This window comes from Myxocyprinus asiaticus, chromosome 30 (assembly GCF_019703515.2).
Source record: "Myxocyprinus asiaticus isolate MX2 ecotype Aquarium Trade chromosome 30, UBuf_Myxa_2, whole genome shotgun sequence".
Lineage (NCBI taxonomy): Eukaryota > Metazoa > Chordata > Actinopteri > Cypriniformes > Catostomidae > Myxocyprinus > Myxocyprinus asiaticus.
This window is the reverse complement of record NC_059373.1, coordinates 2,587,551-2,603,582: the sequence shown is the minus strand read 5'-3', so window position 1 is coordinate 2,603,582 and position 16,032 is coordinate 2,587,551. Positions and strand designations below refer to the sequence as shown.

General features: G+C 39.8%; 1 protein-coding gene across 2 annotated transcripts in view; it reads right to left on the bottom strand.

Annotated features, from left to right (window-relative positions):
• LOC127420665 (solute carrier family 45 member 4-like) overlaps nt 1-16,032 on the bottom strand; it is a 60,344-nt gene that overhangs the window by 32,374 nt on the left and 11,938 nt on the right. The window lies entirely within an intron of this gene.

Sequence of the window (16,032 nt, the reverse complement as noted above, 5' to 3'; positions counted from 1 at the left end):
CCTGAGAAATTGGTCATTGTGCTAAGACGTTTGAAAAGCAGGTCTGCTTTCAGAGCAAAGTCTAAATTCAGTTCTTACATTTGCAGTTTGGAGATTCCACCAGCAGGTGGTAAAAAAGTTCCTGACAAACCACAGTTGTAGCCATTTTATGAAAGAAAAATGTATGAGATTTGTGTAAAACCTTCTAGAGGTCATGGTTTATTTTTTACATTATTTTCATTATTATGTTGACATTTTCACCCTGAAGACTTGGAAAATAGTGCATGGGTCATACGGACTACTTATGATATTTTTACTATTAAAGCATAGTAAAAATATCATAAAAGTAGTCCGTATGACCCGTGCACTATTTTGATTCTTTTTGGATCTTGACAGACATGGTCATATGGGTTTGGAACAGTAATGAGGGTGAGTAACAATGACATGATTTTCATTTTTTTTCCCTTTATATGCATTGCAAATGTTGTTTGAAGCACCTCTCCAGAACATTCCTTATTCTTTGCGTGCTAATATATGACTATAAGCTCATATTCTTCAGTTTGGCTCTGAACAAACAGCAGAATTAACATGTTTGGAGGGATTAAGGAGACTTTCAGAGATTAAATCTGAAAAGCATGGCTATAAATACAGCACGTTTGAGTATAGGAATGAAACTCCAAAAACCCAAAGTATTAGAGTGCACAAACAATCAGCTCTGCAGTCGCACTTAATAAACCTCTTAACAGGACTGAAATATGAAATAAAACCCAACACAATGGACTCCGCTGAATGGTCAAACTGGTCAAACAGAGCTGACATTGTGTTTGTGTGGTCTCAAGTCTCCTGATTATTCCACATGGCTGTTTATGCTTCAAAAGTTTCTGAAACTAGACAAAAAAGGGAAGGGAAACAAGCATTTCCTGAAGTGCATAACAAAAACAAACGTAGAGTAAAACTGGACAACAATCAATCAGGCTGTGTGTCGATAAGTGACTCCGTGGTTTCCCTCCTAAAGCAGCGCTATCAGAACTCGGGCTCTGGATTGTTTTAGCAAGCAGTCTTTGGCTACTGCATGCTTGTTTATCATGTGAGACGCTGATAAAACACAAATACTATCAGATTACAGCTCCATTCAGTGAGTGAAGTGTTTGGAACAGCTGACAAGGACTACTATGTGCCACTTCTGAGCCATCAGTGCAACGGTCTAATCTAGCATCTGATTAGTTACTTAATCCTTACTCTATACTCATGCAGAGAAATGACTGGACAAGAGATAACTAGACTTCACAGCTGGTGTCATATCAAATCCAATCCCATCTCCCCGAAATTCTATTTGGTGCCTGATCAAAAATGCTATTTGTTGATCTATTGCGTTGTACTCCTAAACATGAACATATACTGTATGTCAATTACAGTCTTTCCAAAAAATATAACGAAACAAGAACTGGTCAGTTTAAACAATCTCTTTCTCTTTGTGTTTTCAGTTAGCTTACAGTTAGCATGCTAACTGCTAAGCCTGATAAGCTAGGCTAACCAACCAGCATTAGAAATGGAAATACCTTATTCTACCACTTAGCAGTTAATCTATAATGCAAAATTTCACATTTTCAGCTCAACCAGGTTCCCTGCAGTTTAGCTAACCTGCTCTAACCAGGTTGACCAAAATGGTCTATGTTGACCATGGTCCTAACAACTTTTAGACAAACCTGTCTCCTAATTTACCCAGCTGATAGTGCTAATCTCATCAACGAAATTACTGACGAAAATGTTTATTGAGGTTTATAAATGGTTTTGATTAAAATATACATTTGAGTCTCTCTCTCTCTCTCTCTCTCTCTCTATATATATATATATATATACACACACACATATACACACACACACACACACACACACACAGTTGTGCTCAAAAGTTTGCATACCCTGGCAGAAATTGTGAAATTTTGGCATTGATTTTGAAAATATGACTGATCATGCAAAAAAAACTGTCTTTTATTTAAGGATAGTGATCATATGAAGCCGTTTATTATCACATAGTTGTCTGGCTCCTTTTTAAATCATAATGATAACAGAAATCACCCAAATGGCCCTGATCAAAAGTTTACATACCCTTGAATGTTTGGCCTTGTTACAGATACACAAGGTGACACACACAGGTTTAAATGGCAATTAAAGGTTAATTTCCCACACCTGTTACTTTTTAAATTGCAATTAGTGTCTGTGTATAAATAGTCAATGAGTTTGTTAGCTCTCACGTGGATGCACTGAGCAGGCTAGATACTGAGCCATGGGGAGCAGAAAAGAACTGTCAAAAGACCTGCGTAACAAGGTAATGGAACTTTATAAAGATGGAAAAGGATATAAAAAGATATCCAAAGCCTTGAAAATGCCAGTCAGTACTGTTCAATCACTTATTAAGAAGTGGAAAATTCAGGGATCACTTGATATCAAGCCAAGGTCAGGTAGACCAAGAAAGATTTCAGCCACAACTGCCAGAAGAATTGTTCGGGATACAAAGAAAAACCCACAGGTAACCTCAGGAGAAATACAGGCTGCTCTGGAAAAAGATGGTGTGGTTGTTTCAAGGAGCACAATACGACAATACTTGAACAAAAATGAGCTGCATGGTCGAGTTGCCAGAAAGAAGCCTTTACTGCGACAATGCCACAATAAAGCCCAGTTGCAATATGCCCGACAACACCTTGACATGCCTCACAGCTTCTGGCACACTGTAATTTGGAGTGACGAGACCAAAATAGAGCTTTATGGTCACAACCATAAGCGCTATGTTTGGAGAGGGGTCAACAAGGCCTATAGTGAAAAGAATACCATCCCCACTGTGAAGCATGGCTATGGCTCACTGATGTTTTGGGGGTGTGTGAGCTCTAAAGGCACGGGGAATCTTGTGAAAATTGATGGCAAGATGAATGCAGCATGTTATCAGAAAATACTGGCAGACAATTTGCATTCTTCTGCACGAAAACTGCGCCTGGGACACTCTTGGACTTTTCAGCACGACAATGACCCTAAGCACAAGGCCAAGTTGACCCTCCAGTGGTTACAGCAGAAAAAGGTGAAGGTTCTGGAGTGGCCATCACAGTCTCCTGACCTTAATATCATTGAGCCACTCAGGGGAGATCTCAAACGTGCGGTTCATGCAAGACGACCAAAGACTTTGCATGACCTGGAGGCATTTTGCCAAGATGAATGGGCAGCTATACCACCTGCAAGAATTTGGGGCCTCATAGACAACTATTACAAAAGACTGCACACTGTCATTGATGCTAAAGGGGGCAATACACAGTATTAAGAACTAAGGGTATGCAAACTTTTGAGTACAACTAATATATATATATAAATAAAAGAGAGAGAGAGAGAGAGAGAGAGAGAGAGAGAGAGAGAGAGAGAGAGAGAGAGAGAGAGTACAATGGGGCTAAAGGCTCCCCGGGGTAATAGGCACCTTTGATTTTATTTCCCAAAACACTAAATAGCATCAAACACAACCACATGACTTTTCTAAACACTTGTTTGTCACTATATACTGCAAAATATTCCTTTTCCATGAGATCTTTGTGTGTAAAATCTAAAGTTTGATTTTGAGGTCATTTGATCTAATATTTAATAACTTTAAATATTGCAAATTTATGTAGCTAATGAATTTCCTGGAAATTATCACATTTATTTTGGATCAGGTGATGTTCGTTAAACCAGATGCACTGTCACGTGTATATGAATGAGAAGTTCTTTCAATTCTCATTGTGAATGCAGGAAGACACTGTGCTAATGCTAATGCTAATACTCCCAGCATTAGCACAAGACAGCCCAAGGTGTCTTTTCCCAGCCATCATTTACAGTCAGAGCACAGCGTGAGAGATTGAGAAACAATATCCCTGCTGCCCATATTTCAACGACCATCATTTCAACCACAGCCTTGACTTTCCATATATTAGCATCGAGAGCTATACGCCTATACATATTAGCAAAGCCAATAAACGGCCACATTAGATAGCGACTGCAGAATCAGCTACAGTCAAAAACATCTGCATCACAACAATACAGCTCGAGTTTCATTTGAAAGTGTCTTCGAGTCGTTTCCCCTCAGGGGGTTTGGCAAATGTACCCTCTGCACCAAAACCGCCCTGTCATGCGAGAAGGTAAGTGGGGCCTGAAGTGGGTGGCACTGGATTCATTTCCACTGCGGCACTGTGGAAAATGTTCTCATCAGTGTGTCAGGCGACACCGTTGCACACAGAGAGGAAAACTACCATTCTGGAGACACAAAAAAAAACCCTGCAGTTCTGTAGAAATCAAATGCAGTTCCCAAAATGACTGTGCTGTTTCAGAGGTAATGAGGAATGGTATGCTACGAGAAGAGACAGTTTGAATGTGATGGGATCAATAAATGTATATCAAGTATTAATGTAAAGATAATGACCTTTAAGGTGACGGAGGGGAAGTGAGGGTGTAATATTCTCCTCACCCGTGCAAAGACCTTCACGTAACAACATCACATGGGGCCGAACCAGGAATCTTGCGATATAATACTACTGTATTGGACCTATACAATATTTACTCACGATAGATTAAATATATTTGAAAACAGAAAGTGTGCACTATCCATTGACAAGACTTCCAGTGGGTTTTGCAATCAACATTTAAACTTTAAATCGGTCAGATCTCCGTGATTATTGGTCGATACCAATGATGTCAAAATAGCTGAATATCTTTTCATTTGATCAAAACAAGCATTGGGTAATTTATTTATTTTCTCCCCAATTTGGAATTCCCAATGCAAAGTCCTTGTGGTGGCATAGTGACTCACCTCAATCCGGGTGGCAGAGGATGAATCTCAGTTGCCTCCGTGTCTGAGACCATCAATCCACGCATCTTATCACCTGGCTTGTTGAGCGCGTTACCGTGGAGACATAGCGCATGTGGAGGCTTCATGCTATTCTCCGCAGCATCCACGCACAACTCACCATGCACCCCACCGTGAGGGAGAACCACATTATAGCTACTACAAGGAGGTTACCCCATGTGACTCTACCCTCCCTAGCAACCGAGCCAATTTGGTTGCTTAGGAGGCCTGGCTGGAGTCACTCAGCACGCCCTGGATTCGAACTCGCGACTCCAGGGGTGGTAGTCAGCGTCTTTACTCGCTGAGCTACCCAGGGCCCCCGGGCTATTGTTTCTTTATCACTAATTGATCATTCGTATATTAAAAAGAGTTTTAGGCTATATCAGGGGTTTTCAAAATGGGGTCCAGGGACCTCCAGGGGGCCATCAGTACACAAGTAAAAGTGTAAAAATGTAGGAAAAAAAGTTTTGCATTAACGGATTTAACATTATTACTGTTTAATTCTGCTTTCCAAAGACTGCTTGGAAATCTTGAGATTAATCATGACTGTTTTATTCTAGTGAGAGCCATGGTTTTTGTAAGTTTTTAAATAGGTTTGTATTAAACAAAATATCTTGCTAAAAAAAACAAAAACAAATTGCACTGTCTCTACTATGTCTTCTTTTAAATGTTAACCCATAAAGGCCGAAACATAGTCTACGCAGACACGTAAACGCAGATGCATTTTGTAACGCAATCTCGATTTCACGCGTCGTTGCATTCTGAAATGTGTCAGACTGCAAATCATAACATATCGGCCAGGCCGATTAATCAGCCGATATTTTTGCCATTTTGTGATTATCGGCATCAGCCGATAACCATGAACACTTAGCCGATAAAAATAAGTGTTAACTTTCCCTTGTGTCAGTTCCAAAATCTACCAATAGATTTTTTTCTCCAAAATTTACTTTGATTTTGTATACATCTGATTTGCTGCTTTTATATTGGCCAATGGCCATCCTTCTCTCTAGATATCGGTATCAGCATCGACCATTGAAAAACCCATACCAGTCGACCACTACATGACACAATGAAACTAAACGCTGTATTCTCAACGTTGCCACAAGGGGCGCTATATCGGGATTAGTGTGAACTGTCTGCTTCTACGGTGAGTTTTTCCTTTCAATTCAACAACTGTCAAGGCGGAGCAACAGTTAGAAGACAATATTGATGAGCAAGTAAGTTAAAAACAATATATTTATAACAACTTACTTTGAGAGCAACACATACAGTTTAATGGCACAGACATTTGAAGGAAACTCTATCCCCATACTGAGGTTTGTTACCGCCACTGTAACACAAGAATGCATGTTAAGCATGTTCCACCGGGCCGAGCGTTGGCAATGAGGTGGCCAAGCACTCGCATCTGCGTTCGTGTCCTTTTGGTTTTTCTGGGAACCAAAACCTAACATTTCTAGAATGCTCTGGGAACCAGAGATTGCAGTTGGGATGCTGTTGACTTAGATTGTGGCCAAAACAAGGCATCTTCAAAGTTTTGTAAATGAGCTCACTTTAGTCCAACAGACCTGCAAACTGTTGTGAAAAGCAAGACCAGCACTCAGAATACCACAGATTTACACCATTGACATGTTTACTTGTGTTACAAGGTAAACATCTATCCCCTTTCACATGAGCAACACGGCACACATAAGTGAGAGCGAGAGGTGTGAGATGCCTCTTAAAGTTCAAGGTTGCAATCTTTTTTAGCAGCAGCCAGGTTTAGCGGTCAGTCTACACATACAAATCTGATTCTGCAGCTTATTTTAAGGTGTTAAGTCAAAAACACATGACGTTGAGATTCACATGACCCTCCTCAAACATGTCAAACATTGCAGCACATGCCACATTTCCACACAGTCACTAATTAGCAATCGATCTCTCCGACTCATCAGTGGGACTTTAGCCTGACACACTGCAGCACTCTTCAAGATGACTGACATCTCGCTGTTATGTGATACCAACACAGACAGCGAGAGAGGTCTCTACGACCCACCGCGGCTTATATGGCCTCCACTAGGTCCAAATTGCCCACATGGGACCTTTTGAATTCATGCTGTAGGTTGAAGCAGATTTTGAAGACATTCTTGAGGTGCTTTATGCTTAACGGGTATACAGTGTGTGCTTAGCACACGTGAATGGTGGAGGAAAATAACATGAGGAGAAAGAATGAGAGGTCGAGTAATGCTAAACTGCTGCCGTGTGATGAAATATCAATCTGAGAGAATAAATACAGAGAGGAGGAATAAGAAGTGAGATTATTCAGTTTACAAGCCGGGAAAAAAGCCATCCGTTCATCCGCCCACAAAAACAAAAACCGCAGGTCTAGACACAACAAAACACGAACAACATCGATTGTTTACGGTAACAAAACAACGATATCAACGTGGGCAAGACAGGGGCGTAGCAGTCATTTTAAAAGTGGGGGGACCCAACACTTACAGTGCATTATTAATATATTATAGCATATATTAATATAAAAGTATGATATAAGTATTATATTAATATATAAGTATTTGTAGTATTTTAAAGATTCAAGTATTGCAAATTAATTGCAAATTTAGCTGCAAAAATAAAGGGCATCTTGTGGAGCACTTGCTTCTGTTTCACACATGACAATAAAAGACTGAGCACAAGCCGGTCCTGAATAAATGATTTAATCAATTGTGTGAAATGAGTCACTGAATCAGTGATCAAAAGAACATTTTAATCCTTTAATATTTGTATGTCTACAGACCTACAAAGAGACTTTAGTAGAGGTTTTAAGCATTATAAGAACAAAGCAAATCTATAATTTCCCTACAGTTTGTGAGCTGCTGAGCATAACTTTATAAAAAGAAAACAATAACAGTCTTATAGTGGCTCAGTGGTAGAGCGGGTTGTCCACTAGGGTTAGCGGTTCGATTCCCGTCCCACATTACTTGCATGCCGAAGTGTCCTTGGGCAAGACACTGAATCCCAAGTTGCTCCCAATGGCAGGCTAGCGCCTTGCATGGCAGCTCTGCTGTCATTGGTGTGTGAGTGTGAATGGGTGAATGAGTCACAGTGTAAAGTGCTTTGGAACCGCTAAGGTTAAAAAAGCGCTATATAAGTGCAGACTATTTACCAAAACAAAACGCAAAGAATATTGTATATAAATCCACCATTTGGACTCGGTATGGGTTTAGCTTGAAAAAGTGCAGAGAAGGGGGCCTGGGTAGCTCAGCAAGTAAAGACGATGACTACCACACCTGGAGTCGCAAGTTTGAATCCAAGGCGTGCTGAGTGACTCCAGTCAGGCTTCCTAAGCAACCAATTGGCCCGGTTGCTAGGGAGGGTAGAGTCACTTGGGATAACCTCCTCGTGTTCGCTATATTGTGGTTCTCGCTCTCGGTGGGGCGCGTGGCGAGCTGTGCGTGGATGCCGCAGAGAATAGCGTGAGCCTCCACACGCGCTAGGTCTCCGCAGCAACACGCTCAACAAGTCACGTGATAAGATGAGCGGATTGACTGTATCAGACGCGGAGGCAACTGAGATTCGGCGGAATTGGGCATTCCAAATTGGGGAGAAAAGGGGGAAAAAAAAAAAGTGCGGGGGACAAAATCACCTTTTTAAAGAGTTGTGCTTGGTATTATTTAACATTTCACAACTTAGTCCCACTGTCCACATATGTGGACATCAATTTTTTGTAAAACTATTTGCTCTAGAAAATTATTATTATTATTTTGCATGTTTACTAGGTGCTACTAGTTACAAATCAAAAAGGGAAATGGAAAATGCACACAACAGTCACGCTCAGGTCTCAGGAGGTTAAAACTCAATATTATCCGGCATTAACCTTAAAAAAAATCTCATCTGTTTGGGAGAACATTTAACTCGCTTTTAGCGCCACACGGTGGACATTTCACCTTAGAACTATGGCGATACAAGTAATGAACGACGTGCAAAAATGTTTACACAGTCACGTAATTTTCATGAGATCAGGTTGGATTTGGTGGTGGGCCGAACGAACTTGCAAGCAGTAAACAGTAACTTCACAATGACTAGCGCTCACCTACTAACATCCACCACGAATGTCACATAACACAATAATATTCATGACCAGAGACACACCTGAGCAACTGACTGAAAGTAAACTACCTGAGGAGAGAAAACATCAACATTATTTTCATAAATGTCTGATTATTTAACTGATAACACTTTAAAATACGATTACATTTGTTAACATAAACTAACAATGAACAATACATTTACAGCATTTATTAATGATTGGTTAATACTAATTTCAACATATACTAACATCATTTTAAAATGAAAAGTTATACTTGTTAACATTAGTTAATGTGCTATAAACTAACATGAACTAACAATTCTATTTTTAATTAACTAGCATTAACAAACATTAACAAATACTGTAAATAACATTGTTGATTGATAGATAATGATACCTAATGCATTTACTAATAATGTTAATGAATGGAACCTTATTGTAAAGTCCTACCATTTAACTTTCATAACAAAAAGTAAAAATGTTTCTGAAAAGTTTGTTAAGCTTTCAAATAGTATCTCAAATAGGTTTATCTGTGGCAACTAGGGATTTCATGTGATAATGCGCCACCAAAACAGTTCGTACGACCCTCGACATGCATGCGTGAAAGTGTTCGAGAGCTCAAAATGACATGTTTTGGCATACTCTCACTGTGTCAATACACACAAATGCAACACTGTACGGCTGACCCAAATTACAGTGGCTAAGTTACATGGGTCAAGCTGACTGCAGTGGAGGTATCAGGTTTTAAATTTGTGCATGCTGCGGTAAAACCCCCTCCCACACCTGCCTTACCTCCATCCACTCATCCTCGGGAACAGAAACTGCATTGATACAGAGAAAACGGGGACTACGTGGGTCCGTTTACTGATCGAAAGCTCACAAGACACACATGGAGACCACGTCAGTATGATTCCTGGTTGGATTCAAGTGACCCTCACATTCCAACTAATCTAGAGATGCTCTGAGCCAAATTTCAAACAAGTCACACATCCGAGACTCATCAATCCCAATGTCCCAAATGCTAAATATTCTGACTACATACATTGCAATGCCAAGTTTTCATAACTCAGGTCAGAAACTAAAATTTAGTGTGTTTTGGTGCTACAACCTTCATTACATGAGATGAATTATTTGACCATTTGGCCTCACGAGTACCATGTAAGTGTAAATCACGCCAGAAGGACAACAAAGAACATTGTGTTCAGATACACAGAACAAACTTGCATATGTGCCACAATGACTCCTGAGACAAGCAGGGAGCTTTTACATTGCCTACTCTTGTTTGATAGTGCCGTTTACTAAGGGGGCGGGGCAGTCACACTCACAATTTTCACCTAGCGGATGATAAAGCAGGAATCCCATAGACTAACGTCGAAGGAGGGACTCGAGCCATACAAACCAGAATATCATTGAGACTTGGGTTCTGCGTTTTTGACCTGGGTCAGTAAGCAACCACCTAGAAAGCATTAAAACACCCTAGCAACTATACAGCACACCTCTGAAATCCATTCAGGAATCTTTAGCAACCACCTAGCCACTTTCTCTTATACTGCACATGACATGACCTAATAATAGCTCATGTGATTGAGTTGTCAGGTCAAAGATGTGATACACTCAAACGGAGGTGATGGAGCGTTTAAATGTGCGTGTAATCCCAAGAGACACCTCACTCCCAAAACATCATCTGTTTCTATCTGCCTCTCTATGACTTCACTAAGTGCGGGAACCAATCAGATTCCATGAGCCAAGCCAGTGTTCACTGCAGTGTTTTCTCAATCGGTATTTTTATCTTGTTTTCCAGTGCAAAAATACAGACATCTTTCAAATGAAGACAAATTGTGTGGGAACACATACTGTACAATAACAAAGAACATATCTTGAATTATGGTCAGGGATGGATTAACGACAGGGCCAATGAGGCCAGTGCCCAGGGGACCTTGACTACCAGGGGCCCTTGACTGCTCGATGGGGCCCTGGGCTTTAAGGTTGCGCGATCCAGTTTAGCGATCCCCCCCGCTCGAAAACCCATCAATGAACGGTGACCAGAACTTTGAAGCTCCAAAAAGGACATAAAGGCAGCATGAAAGTAATCCATAATACTCCGGTGGTTTAATCCATGTTTTCAGAAGTGATATGATTGGTGTCGGTAAGAAACAGATCAATATTTAAGTCCTTTTTTGTATAAATTATCCTTCCTGCCCAGTAGGTGGTGATATGCATAAAGAATTTGAATTAACAAAAACAAAAGAAGAAAGTGAAAGTGTAAATTTATAGTAAAAAAAGGACTAAAATATTGATCTGTTTCTTACCTACACCTATCATATCACTTCAGAAGACATGGATTAAACCACTGAAGTCATATGGATTACTTTTATGTTGCCTTTATGTGCTTTATTGAGCTTCAAAGTTTTTGCATTGTATTGCACTTACATTGTATGGACCTACAGAGCTAAAAAAAAAAAAACATTCTAAAAATCTTCATTTGTGTCCTTCAGAAAAAGAAAGTCATAGACATCTTGGATGGCATGAGGGTGAGTAAATGATGAGAGATTTTCTGTTTTGTTTTTTTTCTTCTTGTTCCAAGCACAAACCTCATTAACATTTATAATATTTATGCTTAGAAAAGAAAATTATTATTTGCCAACAGCAGTTACATTTGGCTGAGGAATACTATGTTAGTGTGTGTGTGTGTGTGTGTGTGTGTGTCATTCTGCAGCAGTGCACAAGCTCCTCCGGAATGTAAACAAACCCTTAGGTGTGTGAGACGCAGTGACTGCAGTGGTGCAGCACTAGAGGAGGAGCCACATGTGTGCCAATGTGAACATGGAAAGACATCTTCTGTCTCTCTCTCCCTCACTACACACACACACACACACACACACACACACACAGTCACACACAGTCACACACACACTTAACCCATCGGTGTCAACAGGTTGGGTGACCAGGTCCTTGTGACTCATCTTGCTGACTGATCATGGCATCACGCACGCATAGACACACACGCAAACAGAGAGGATTGAAGGAACCGTTGAAGCTCTGTTTCAGCAGAAGTCATGCACATGCAGTAACGTGCGTTCACTAAATGCCCTGCGTCACACCTAAAGAATGGAGTTTAAATAGTTCAAATCCTAAACAAATGACTAATAATGCTCTATGCGATGATTAGCGAGGATGATGACAATGGCGGTAAGCTTGCACTTTAATTAAGTGAAAACACCTCAACACATTTTTTGACAAACAACAACCAACAACTCACAGGCAACAGCATGCACCCTTACCTTAACCCAGTCCCTCCTTTTCTTCACAACAAATCGAGGTTACAGTGAGACACTTACAATGGAAGTCAATGGGGGCCAATTTTTGGAGGGTTTAAATCCAGAAATGTGAAGCTTATAATTTTATAAAAGCACTTACATTAACTCTTCTGTTAAAACTTGTGTATTATTTAAGCTGTATAGTTGATAAATTGTTGTTTTTATGGCTGTTTTAGGGTTAACGGCGTTATGCAGTCATGGCAACCAAGTTATAAAATTGTAAATATGTTTACACAGAAAAGGTTAGTAAGTGATTGTATACATTAAAGTCATGTTAACACACATATTGTTTACATTTTGTGTTTATACTTTTAACGTTTACGGATTGGCCCCATTGACTTCCATTGTAAGTGCCTCACTGTAACAAAGATTTTTGCTATTTTTTTAAAGAAAAGGAAGGACGAGTCAAAATTAATTTAAGTGGAAATCAACGTTATGCCTCAAATGCTGTCGATTGAGCTTAACTTGTATTGAACACGGAATATTCCTTTAAACTCTATCACTAGCATTAGTGGCATAATGCCGATTAGCACAGAAAATAACTGACTTGTTCCTTTTAAAAAAATAAGGCAGGCCAAAGGTTAGTGCAAGATGTCTTGCCAACAGGGCAGCAACCCAAAAAGATCCCAAACAGAAAATGGCAAGCATGTATAGGTCAATGGCCTGAGATTTTCCTGGTAAGATAGTAAGATGAATCTTACTGCGCTAAATTAAGATCCATCATAGCTGGATTGTGTGGACATTCCGAGATCACACTTATTTCCAAAGATCTATTATCCGAGCACCACACACCTGAAAAGCTTATATTGAAAACAAACAGCTGCACCAACTCAACGTCTCATATGCAACGCATTTGCATGCATTAGCATAACAACTTTCCAGCCCTTTGCTAAAAAAAACAGACATTCTTTATTAAGGGTGTGGCCAAATGCAACGCAACATCAGATTTGACATTGTTGTTAGTTTATGTCATAAGTCATACGGGGCAGCAGATGTTTGTCCAGGAGAGTCCAGGTGGGGTGTTGATGCTGGCCCAGACCCAGTTTGAGACGAAGTGTTGGGTTGCGCTGGTCTGTGTGGGGCCATTTGTGAACGTGATCCTCAACATTAACAAACACAGGCGTATTGTCTTACACCATTCTCAAGTCTGTTTAGACCGTAATTAACTGTGCTGATTAATTTCGTGGCTCAGAATAATTTATGCCAACACACCTTCAAGAGAATCTGTAAAACATGTCGCCTAGCAACAGCGATCAAGCCTGGCTAAAGAGATGCTAATACTGCAAAAAAATAAAATGAGTAATTTCTACAGATCCTTCACAAAGGAATACAAAAGTCAAGCGCAAAGTACAACCAAAGTGACCATGTCAGAAATGTGACGTGCTCACGTGGACTCATAAATCAAATATTCTCGCTGACAGTGGTGACCTTCTCTTAAAACCGATGCAGTCTGGGTAATGTGCCACAGTTAAAGGATCCAATCATAGGCTATGTTTGGAACGGAATTTGAGCATACTCCTTTCTGCATACTGCACACTGCTTACTAGACTTGCCAGGATATCATAATTTACACTCCGGTGCGGTGTTCAAACCGACTAACACCAGTATTATCGCTGGTTGGACGCTAAGTGGCACTATGGGGAAATTTTCGTTACGAAACAGCCTACACAATAACACAAGGCAGCTTGATTTCAAACTTTGAACTTTATCTGTTATTTATTTTAACTAAAATTCAAATGAAACTGAAAAAAAAAAAAGAAGTGCAATTTAAAATGTGTTTATATTTTTGAAAGATGGCTTTTCAACAGTTGTGGAGGGCAACATCTCTTTGGCAACGAACCTACTTCATCCGTGCATTCTCTCCATCATGGGCTACCGGTCGGGTATTTCATTGTCCGGGCAAATACATCACTTATTGTGGGTTGTTGTGGGTTTACTGTTGGTGTTTTATTACCTTTCAACCCAGGACCCAGTTTAGCTGCTTCGGAAGAGTAATGACTTTGAATGTGTGTGAATTAATTGTTTTGTTCCCTCCTAGGGCTGGGCGATATGCAAGAAATATGTTCACGATATTTTTATATATTAAAAAAATAAATAAATGACAACAGGTGGAAAATTACTAATACATATTAAGATCTAAAAACAATTATAAATGTAAACATAATAATTATAATGATGATAATAATCACTGAAATATAAATCATGGTTCGAGGTGAACGTGTTTTTGTATTATTTTATGATTTAACCACAGATGTATAGTCTATATATAAAGTGACCCTGCAGAGTTGTGCTCACAACAAACTGCTCTGTGGAAATAATGTGAGCTGAACTCAAAACACCTCCTGAGTTGAGATGAAAAAAGAAATTCAGAAGACTGAAACAAAGAACGAGTGAGAACCCTTTACATACACGTGTTCCATGAGACTGCATGCCTCCGAACAAACAGCACATCAGACATGCATATTGACGGCTTTTCTGTCATCTGTTCTTAAAAATATAATAAAGTGTGTTTCTTCAAGCTGTGTGTCAAACAGCATTTCTTGTGTCACTCTTCATCTGAGATGTCTTACAGTTACCCACCATGCACATTATATTCTCTACCTGCAATTAAACGTCTTCTGTCAGTGCGCGTACTTTGCTGCCTGTGTCATTTGATACGTTGGTAAAGAACATCTGTCTTTCAATGCGTTATTTAGGTTCATATATCATGGGTCGCAAACTCTTCATTAGGCAACTATTCTTTATTGAAGGCTATTCTATTCGTTAGACTATTATATTAATATTGGAAGTTCCATTCATAATGTTTCCACCGGTATAAAATTTCATACCGGTGTTGTCCCTTGTACCGAGTAAAACTGGTACACTGTTAAACACAATGAACACTGCCGTGGACTAAAGGCCTTTTTTCCCCCCTTAGAAATCCTATATTCCCTGTGCATTTTCAAACTGAGAAGTTTTTTTTTGCTTTCAAAGGCTTTATATGGAGTGAGAATGAAAATATGGTGCATTTGCAGACAGAGCACACTGGAGGATAAGTCGTTCACTAAATAGGGAGCGGGGGGGGGTAGCTCAGCGAGTATTGATGCTGACTACTACCCCTGGAGTCGCGAGTTCGAATCCAGGGTGTGCCGAGTGACTCCAGCCAGGTCTCCTAAGCAACCAAATTGCGCGCGCGATCACGAGCAACTGGCTGCAGTTCACTTAACGGCCACAGGAGTCATTAATAACAAGGGTTTCTGAATCTTACATACTGCACCTTTAATTGTTTTAACCTCATTGGCAAATAGATTTTTTCTTGTTCCAAGCATAAATCTCACTAAACTGTATGCCTCACTAAACAAATTTTAAACCTCCCTAAACAGTATGCAGTATACAACGATAAATGTTTCAAACAGTAGCATGCAATATTGTTGTCACACGATTATGGTGAACCTGTAATTTAGCAAGAGGCGTCCAGTTATCATCTAAAAAATGAATGTTTTCTTTTATATTTTTAATCAATTTTATTGTGTAAAAATGCGTTAACATTCGGCAGACCGATCAAATATGGAGTCAAGAAGGTGATATTAATGGGGTTAAGACAAGTACACAGCATTGTGGGATGCAGTATCCAGTGTGGTGTGCTCTGGTTTTATACTGCACATTTGTATAATATGTAGTATGGAAGTATGCTATTTTGAACACAGCCTAATCACAAGTCTACAAGGAGCTAGCAGGAGAATATTGCATTTGTGATGGTTTGTTTTTAGACAACAACACAAAACCTTGACCATTCGTCCTTCATCCAAACCTCGCTCATACCCCATGACAGT